This window comes from Hippocampus guttulatus, chromosome 22, assembly GCF_054856545.1.
Source record: "Hippocampus guttulatus isolate MCC_2025c chromosome 22, RoL_Hgut_1.0, whole genome shotgun sequence".
NCBI lineage: Eukaryota > Metazoa > Chordata > Actinopteri > Syngnathiformes > Syngnathidae > Hippocampus > Hippocampus guttulatus.
In genome coordinates, this window is record NC_141282.1 from 6,421,924 (window position 1) to 6,431,946 (window position 10,023).

General features: G+C 50.1%; 1 protein-coding gene across 2 annotated transcripts in view; it reads right to left on the bottom strand.

The window, feature by feature from the left end:
- foxp2 (forkhead box P2) overlaps nt 1–9,388 on the bottom strand; it is a 75,027-nt gene extending 65,639 nt beyond the window's left edge. For both annotated transcript variants that reach the window (XM_086103425.1, XM_086103423.1), the window contains exons 1-2: nt 9,130–9,388; nt 1,286–1,353 (exon numbers count right to left, since the gene is read on the bottom strand). The gene's annotated coding sequence lies outside the window, so the exon portion shown is untranslated. The remainder of the gene's footprint in view (nt 1–1,285; nt 1,354–9,129) is intronic.
- Nucleotides 9,389–10,023: the final 635 nt, after the last annotated feature.

Consider the following 10,023-nt stretch of genomic DNA (forward strand, 5'->3'; position numbering starts at 1 on the left):
TCCAATTAAGTTGTGTGGAAAGAATAACACGTGAAAGTGGAGACCCGGCGCTTGGTTGAGGATATTATTCGGTGCTCTTCATTCAAACGACCCGTGGCAGACTTCGAACAAGGGAAATACTGTACAGTAAGACGCTATGTTGACTATGTCGACCCCCCCCCCCCAAAAAAAACAGATGTTCACGTGGAGTGGTCGGAAATCTGCAATCAATTTCTATTACTCTCGAAAACAGCGGTTTGATGGCTGACATCTGGTTTTACTGCACCGTTGGCGAAAGGCATCCCCCCCCCACCCCCCACACGAAAATAATGTGGCCCATTTAAAAACAGGACAGGCCTCAATCTTACGGATCAGCTCGCGACGAGGCCGTCACGGGCCCGTCAACTCTCGCTCCAATTTGCTCGCGCGACCCCGACGCCGAAACCTGATTAAATCCCCACAAGGGAAAGTTGCGCAACTTCCAGAAGTTCTCTGCTCAAAGTCTGCAGACAAAAAAAAAAACGTGGACCATCGAGATGAGGCGGCAGGAGATCCCAAGGAAAGACGCGAGAGCCAACCTTTGATGAGTAAGAGTTTTTTTTTTTTTTTGTGAAGCGAGGGAGCTTAACTTTAAAATATTCCATGTGGCGGTGAATGGGGGATTGACCAGTGGTCCTGATCTGAGCCACACACTGGGGCAGCGGGGTTAATGGTGGATAAAGATAAAAAAAAAGGGGGGGGGGTTGCTTTGCTTGATCTCCATCCTCCCCCCACGCGCTACCCTTCAAATTTCACCTCCGCACCAATCCCAAATCAGCGAGACAATGACGGCTGCCAACGGGGGAATCATCACAGTCCTTTTGATTTCTCCCTCGACGGGTCTGAGGGGCCCGGGGGGGGGGGGGGGGTAAAGATCCGCCGAGGTTCGGCCACCGAGAGGTCTGACGCTTAGAAAGCGTTTGAGGATTGGCAACGAAATGACAAGAGCTCTCTGATCTATGACAAGAAATCAATTTCAGACGGGAAATGTGAGCGGAGGGCTGCTCACTCGCAACCGCGGTTGCACTTAATTGCTGGAGATCAAGCAATTGGGCTTATTTTATTATTATTATTATTTTTATTTTTTTTTGCAATGAGGAAAATCTGCCAGCCGGGAAAGTAAGCGTGCATTTTGGGAGATGAGCAAAACTGGTTTTCAAATCTGGTTGAGCATCTGGGGGAGGGGGGGGGGGGGGGCTCATTGTATCGTACGCGCCCCAAAAACCCGCGCCGGCACGCGACATAAAGTCAAAAGTCTTTCACTTACCGCTTTGGACTTTGCAGCGCGCGTCTCTTGGCGTTGCTTCTATGGGCGCAGAGTCAGCATATTTCAGCCTAAAAACACAAAAGGGCAAAACAGACGTTAGCAAAACGGCGGCGCGGCTAACGCGACAGAATCGGTCCTGCGCGTCTGATTTATTCTCCTATCCCTTCGAGCTCATACGAGCCTGTTCCCGCTACAAATCTCAATCGGGACGTCAACAAAATAAATACAAAGACAGCAAAGCGCGCCCCCCCCCCCCCCCCGCGCCTATCATAACTTCTGAGCAAGAGTAGATTGAAAAGCCGTGGGGTGTGAAAGAGGCACAACCGGAGGGCTGATTCCATCAAGGTGGACAAGATTTGCTACATTTGAGAGCGAGTCATAATGGGCTCCTCTTGACCTCCGCCAGCCACCGCAATCACTCCGCGGGACTGACACAACTGCACCAGAAGTGGACGTTCCAAACTTTGAAATTCAGGTGAACGCTGGCCGGACGTGAAACGATCCTCACGCCGAAGGGATAGAACGAGTCCGTCCGTCACAGAGGGGGTGGGGGCGGGTGGCGGCGCCACGACGGCGGCCATCATTAGACCGTGCGCTTGTAGCATAGAAGGACATCTTTTATTCTTAACGCTTGCAAAAGGTTGGAGCTTGCGGGGGCGGGTGTGTGTGTGTGTGTGTGGGGGGGGGGGGGGGGTGTTGGCATGTGCAGGCTCGACTGGGGCTTGGCGAACTATTTTCTTTCTTTCCTACGGCTTGTGGGTGAAGGCAATAAATTGTGGAACAACAAAGTGCACCTGGATTTTGGCTGTGAAACGGGAGAATGTGTGTGCTTATTGTGTCTCACACACACACACACACACGCGCGCGCGCACACACACACACACACACACACATTGGTCTCTGGACGCCTGAAGGGACACAATCTCAACACCAAATAAATCACGGTGAGTCCCTGACAGGCCGTTGACTCCTCGTTCGTTTCCATTCAGAAGACTTCAACTGTACAGTCAGTGTCAACGACACGGCATCGATTGGGGATGAAAAGAAAAAATAAAGAAAATGCATTCAGCGAGGACTTGAATTTATCTGAAGGAAGCGCGCCAGAGGTGGCACGAGGGGGCAAAGAACGGCCCCGGATGTTCCTCTCGGAGATTCTCTCTCAGGATTCCAATGACCCCGAGAGGCAACCGGCAACCGCTGAGGAATGTGCTCTGTGAACTGTACCCGAAAAAAGGGGGGGGGGGGGGGGAGAGAAGAAAAAGAAGAAGAAAAAAAAAGCCCCAAGCTCAAGGAGCACAGCTGAAAACAAAACATGCCAACTGCTATAAATTCTCACTGTTTTGACTTTGCGGGAAAATGCTGCACAGATTGCGGCCTCGTGATGGGGGAGTGGGAGGGGGGGGGGGGGGTGACGTGCACGCGAGGAAAAAAAAAAGAAAACGTTATTTTATTTTTTATTTTTTTTTACGTTGACAATCAAATGCCCTCATGAATGCTTTGCATCCCGCAGTTAAAAGCTTGACAAGGAATCAATTTGTGCACTCGGATGGCAAAAGCTGGCACGCGCTACCGACTATGTTGACTCTAATGCGGCTACGTCGCTTCGTATGATATTTGCGCCCCCCCACCCCCCAAAAATGCATTGGAGATGATTAAGTCTGCTTGACCTCCAAATACCGCGCATGTCTGGATACCCCAAATATAAATCCACTAGTAAATTCTATCCACTTATAAACACCAAAGTCCATGAAAGGATTCGCAAAGGCCTAATCACGCTATAGGCTGATATTTACATGAAGTACCGGCACACTTGAGGGAAGATCAACTCTTGAAGCGCGGGGGCCGTAAATACCTCCGGGCTACAGAGAAAAGGAGGGTCCGCCCGTGAAAGAGGACATTATGCTAACAAGTGAGATTACGGTACACAATAAGTTTATCGGGAAAGTAAATACGACGCCGGGGAGAGAAGCCCGATTTCCAGTCGGACGCGATATTTCGGCGGGGGACCAAACGGGGCGTCTTATCGGCGCTCGTCGAGCGATTCAGGGCCGACTCAAAGAAAGACGAGTCTGGGAATCTGATTCTATTCACGGTCAGACGTGTAATTACCCTCGACTCACGGTCTAGACACGGCCCGCTTTTCACAGTGCTTAAGACCCCCGCGCCTCGACGTGCCCGCGCCGGCTCCGAGCGCCGCGCGTTAAATCTGCGGCCGGATAAATTAGTAAAGAATGCAATAAAAACGGACACAATGATGGGGTAAGGGGGGCGGGGGGGGCTTTATCCTCGGCGCTCCTAAATGAGATTTCTTTGAAATGCAGAGCAGCCGCTCCAGATTAGCGAATTTTAGCCGCTGTCAACATCATAACAAAATACAAACGCGATTGTTCGCTCGGGCGCCTTATCTCCTTGCTTCCATCTGCTGGCTGGTTATTTACTCCCCCTTGATTTAGTATGCAGATCTAAATAAGGGGGGCTTACTGCACAATGGCTTCTTAAGCTTCGACATCAAGGTATTTGAGGAACCGGTAGTCACATGAAAAGGCCGCCCATCAAAGGCCCATCTCTAATGAACTCTCCCCGAATCAGAGGGGGCTTGTGGGGCCGGGGCTTTAATGCCCGTGTCTGGGCGGGAAGCGGGGTGCGGGGGTACAAATCACCAAGCCATGGCGGGAAGGTTGGAGGGGAGGGCGGAGCCTACCGGTGGTTCTGAATTATCGCGTATTGGCTCTCGAAGGTGTACCTAATGTTGTGGCCGGTGGGTGCCACGCGTCAAGGAGATTTCTCAGAGGCCCTATCCCCCCCCCCCCCCCCCCCCCCCCCCGTAGTGCTCCACAAACTCTTGCGGGAACCTTTGGTTTCATACCGTATTTGTCGTATTCGGCGCACAGGATGGATTACAAGCGGCAATCTCCAGATTTCGAAGGAGGGAACCCGCGCGGAGAGTCGGCTCCGCCCTCCCTCCGCCTCATCTTCATCATCGCTGCCATCATCATCATCATCATTATCGTCGTGGTAACCGCTGACAACATCCAGCTTTGCGTGCACGGGGCCCCCGCCGCCAAGCGCGGCGTTTACCAGCGAACGAATTAGCCCCGGAGCAAAAGCAAGGCCCCGGCGCTGGCGCATGCGGTGACGAGGCGAGCGCTGCGGTAGGGCGCCAGATGATGAAGGGATGCGGATGGGAGCGGGAGGCGGAGGAGGGAGCAAGTCGTGTGCCAGACACGCGTGTACCACTTTTTTTTTGGGAGGCGGGGGGGGGGGGGGGGCGGACTTCCTTTAACGTCCACTCAAAGACAGAAGATGTTAATCACGTAAGAGTGCTCATAATTAGCCACATTTTAGGAAGCCGGCCAGATTGAACCACGAGGGCATCTCCTGGCTGAGTCACCCCCCCCCCGCCCCCCGCCCCCCCCTCCCCCCCACACGCCCCGTTTCCTTCCACTCCTCCTCACCCCTGCCTCAGGCTTCTCCTTGTGCGGCATGCCAACCGGGCTCGGTGCCAGTCGCGTTCGCAACCACGAGGGACCCTCGCCGTGGCGCCTTGTTTAATGAAATGACAAAACAACAGATTTGCGTCTGCAGAAACAGGTGTTGGAACAGGTTTGACACGGCGCCACAGAGAAAAAAAACAAACCCAAAAAAAACAACAAAAAAAAAGAAAGTTGCAGAGTGCACCAACAGCTGCTTGGCGGTCTTTAGGGCTCTGATGGGCACTCAAGACGGCTCCATCTGCCGCGCTGCTCAGCGGAAGGCGAAGAGACTCATCGCATATCATGGAAATGGAACATTGTTTGAAAGCAACCGCTCCATTTGCAAAAAAAAAAAAAAAAACCGTGATCCACTCGAAGCCTGTAATTACCCTCCCACCGATACGTCGCCTTCAGACCAGAGCCATGCGTCATCTTAAACTTTATACTCCCCCCCCCCCCCCCGCCCACCCCTCGCATGGACCAAGCCAAAGCCGCTGCGGTGGAAACACGGCCATTGTTTAGAGTAGGATTAGAGCCCGTCGTCCCGAAAAGCGGCAAGATCCCTTCAGATGGTGAAAGAAGATCAAATCCCTCCGCTACGGCTACGGCGGCGAACGCCAGCTTCAAATGCGATAATGTCAAATGCCCCCCCCCCCCACCCCCCCACCAACCTCACTTCATGTCGGCAGAAATCTTGGCCAAGAGGCAGGGCAGCTAACATCCCTTTTGTCCTCTCGCCGAAGACACCGTCCGGCACTCGGGACCCGACAAATAGCTTGATCATGGCCCCGGCCGCCCATCCCCCGGCCTCCGTTCTCGCCGTCCCGTTTTATTCGCCCGAGTGAGACAGAAGGAACAAACCTGAGACAGTCGTGACCCCCGCGCCAGTGTTCTAGGTTGGTCTGGAGCGACGCCGGCAGAAGGCAGCGCCATATGCCCTCTGCCCCGAGCTGGATGCTCTTTCTGCGGCCTAATGTGCCTGTCAAAAAGCGTTACCGTCACAACCACCCCCCCATCCCCGTACACCCTCTACCGCACTGGCTTGATTTGCTCCTCTCACAACATACTTTCCTTTTGGGTCCGAAGTGAAAAAGGCAACCAGTCAACGCCGTCGGTTGACAACTCGTCGGAAATGAGAGTTATCGGGCGGAGTAGCTGAAATAAGAAGGCCCGTCATACAGTTTGGCGCTGGTCAAATCTCTCAACTTCCGCTCTTGCCGACATCAAAACGGATGAGGCGAAGTCACGAGTGCAATCGGCGCAACCGTTCGCGCCCTCCGGCGCCGACGACGAGTGACGGGCTGGCCGTCACATGCGGTTAGGAGCTCGGGGATTGACCTTGCCTTTTGCCGCGAGTGACCTCTTTCGTTTGGAACAAACACCCCAAAACCAACGCTGACTTTTGTTTTTTGTTTTTGTTTTTCCCAACCGCATTCATCAGACCACGGCCGGAGCATGTAAACAAGTGATTGTTCAATGAAGCTACGGGTGATGATTATTATTATTATTTTTTTTTTGTTCCATAGTCCACGTCCACAGTGACGACATTCCGGCCGCCCCGTGCGCACTTTGAGGCAGACCGAGCGACGCGTGCGTGGCCGTGTGGCTTATATTTGAACTTTTATTCCACACCCACCTGGAGGAGTATGACAAAGGACAGACGTCCAAACGCACGTTCTTTCTCCAAAGTCAGACGTTTGCCAAAAGCGACACTTCCGACGCGTTAGCGCGAGTTCAAACAACCCGCGCGACGTCGTCAAAAATCGTCCAACGGCTCCTTTCTAATCCCTCCTAACCCCGATCACCTAAACCAGCACGGGTCTCGTCCGGGTCTCTTCATTGACCCGGAGCACAAATTTAAAAAAAAAAATTTAAAAATAAAAAATCAAGTCTGAGCTGTCTCAAGACCCTTAGCAACTGGGCACACAAAACATCATTACAGTGGTGTGGGTAATTATGGTGCAAAAAGGGGCGGGGGGCCTCTTAAGCGTGTAAAACACTCTTTTATCTCGGGAGCTAAAGCGTTGCGAAGCTGACAGCGTGCAGGGGATGATCGCGGTAAACAAATACTTTTGTGTGGCGCAAAAGTGCCATTAAAGGCCAAAACTGTCAACACAAATTCCATTCTTACTTTGGGGTGGTGGGGGGCGGGGGGGGGGGCGGAAGGGTTGGGGGGTGGGGACGGGGAGGCTCAATGTGATCACTTCTGGTTGCCTTAACATGCACGGAGGTTGTCATGGAAACATTGCTGGGAAGTTAAAAGGGATAAAACCTGAAGATTTGTTTCGTTTAATTGCCTTGCGGGCTTAGCAACAAGGTCGAGATTGGCTTTATTTATTTTATTTTATGTATTTTTTTGGTCGATTTTACCGCTAATGTGCACATGACAGATGTGCTCAGATCAGGGATGGGGAACGTACGGAAAATGGACGAGGCAGCATATGATGTTATTGTAAAAACCGCAGAGGAGCGGTTACCAAAAAGGCCTCATTTGGATATTTTCTATTAGGATGGCCAATAGAGGCTTTTTTTTTTTTAATACATTTTGTTTTAAAAGATTATGTTGCAATCCTCACCCTTCTGCAAAGGAAGGGTCCGTCAATGCAAAACTGAGCGTCAAACTGTGATTTTTGGGCCGCGTTCCTTCTTTTTTAGCGTTGAATCTGGCCTCCCTCCATCGTCCGTCTCAGCTTCCGCGCGCCAAGTTTCCAGGAATGACAAATAAATTGCAGATCGCTTGCGACCTCCGCTCGCTTCGCAAGCCATCCGCGTTTGAAGATATAAAAGCAAATAAAAGAAAATGAAAGCGCGCGCGCGCGCATGCACGCATCCGGCTGCACCCTCAAAGCTGAAAACCGAAGCCTTGGGTTTGATGAATGATTGAAACGTATGACGGGTTACACACATGATTCCAGTGGAGGACATTCATTTTCCTATTAGCATAATGTAGAGCACGACCGCCCCATGATGAATGCAGCAATCAAAAAAAAAAAAAAAATGGATGCCAAGCATTGAGAGTGGCTTTAATAAGTGCTCCCGACAACGCTTAGCAGACTAATGGCAAGTCTTTTTTTTTTTTATATCATATATATATATATATATATAAATGGAGTGAGCTTTCTTAATGGCACACCAAAGCATAATAAACAAGGGCCGTGTTTTCAACCAGCTTTAAGAAATGATTACAGGGCCCATTCCGACAAAGAGGCCGATTGTGCACCGTCGCCGACATATTTCACGAGGGCCGTTTATTGCCGCTTGCGCCTTTGAAGCGCCGGAGCTGCTGAGTGAGGCGGGAACGCCGCACCGCACACCTGCATAAACCCGGCGAGGGAACACCTGCGCACCCTGCGGCTCCCGCGACGAGGACGGACGGCGGCTGCGGCTAATCTCCCGGCGAAATCATCTCATCCGAGAAAAATATGGATGTCGGGAGGGATTTGCTAGAGCTGGGACGGTATCGATACAGTCGATGCGATAATATCGACACAAAGGGATCATGTGTTGATGTCACACCGGTGCATCCGTGTTTGGTATTTAATCAGACAGAGCGGACTTGATTCTATTCAATTCTTTCAGTTTTTCCGTTGGCGTCGGCTTCATGTGCAAAATTAGGAAGCGTTCCCCAAAAACATTCGAGTTCCCTGTCAGGATGAATATTTTCTTTCGAACGCCGTACAACTCAATATTGCCTCCAATTGATCCGTTGATTGCAAAATGAGATTTGTCAGTCCACACACACGCACACAAAATTGTCATTTTTCTCACAAGTAATGTTGCAAAAATGAGGACACACTCATGTAAATTCTTATTGACAAGAATCATTTCCTGATGACATTTGTGCCTTTTGATGCTTAGTCTTCATTCATCTTGAGCACCGCGCATGTTTAAATACAACAAACAGTTCTGTTTAAATTACACCAATTGGATTTTTTTTGGGAGAACTAAAAATATATTTTAGTCTCTATTTGGCACACCATTATTCAATCCAAATATTTGTTCTTTTTTTTTTTATTTCCTATGGCTTTATGGGGATTTAGTTCACGTCATTAAAGGCAGCGTGGGATAACGAGAACAATAATAATGACAATGTCTAAAAAATAATAATAATAATAAAGTGCAAAACGATGCCATCGAAAAATACGTCAGCGCGACAAAAGTGAGACTTGAACAGACGGCGGATTTGAATTGACTGAGCGGTCTTAACTTTTCAACCATTTTGTTTGTTTGTTTGTTTTTTTGCACGTCTGCAACAATCAACCAAAGTGGCGTGCCTTCAGGTAAACAAACTCACAACGCAAGTCCAACGCGAGTTCGGTCCACTTCCTAATTGAAAGTGCACGTTCAAAATAAAAAAGTGTTGCAACTTACCATAAAAAAGCCTCAGGTAGATTTCCCTCGACGTGAAGTTAGTCGCAGGAAGAAAAAAAAACGACAGGTAGGTGAAGAGGAAGTCCTTTTTTTTTTCTTTTCTTTTTTTTGAATGGCCAAACGCTTCAAGTGTGACAGTCCGAGCTGAGCATGACGAAAAGCGACCACAAGCTGCTCGACGAGTAAATAAGCACGAATATTCCTCCGCTGGGCACTCGGGAGTGTCTCCGGCCAGCGCCGCTGTTATTCGGCTTACTTGTGCAACCCAGAGGGGGAAGCTTGCAGTCCCGTTTGAATGACGCGCAATGCGGGAAGAAGAGGGGGGGTGGGGGTGGTGCTGGTGCTGGGGGGGGGCGAAAAAGGCCAAGAAGCTGTGTGTGTGTGTGTGTGTGTGTGTGTTTTCCTCGCGTTTCCATTCAAACACACACACACACACACACACACACACACACACTGCAAGATGTATCCACGCCACGCAATTTGGGACGAGAACACATACACACTTAACCACCACCACCACCTCCTCTTCATCATCTTCATCATCATCATCATCATCATCCTCGTGACTCCCTCAGCGGGGAGGTGAGTGTTACTTTTGGGCATACTGCGACCCCATCTGACGTCACGGGCCACCTGCTCCGTCAACAACACAACTGAAGTCAAAATGTCAATGAATAAAACGCAAAAAAAAAAAAAAAAGAGCAAGGCATATTTCCGAGGAAATAACGCCCAACTTTATTTAGTGTGAGCTATTGCAATTAAATTCTAATCAATCTTGTTGAAAACGAGTGCAATGTGGAGGTGCAAAAAGACACACACACCAATTGATTTTTTTTTTTTGTATTTTCACAGGTAATCCGGTTTACTGAACATTTTGTAGTAGGCACAAAGGCA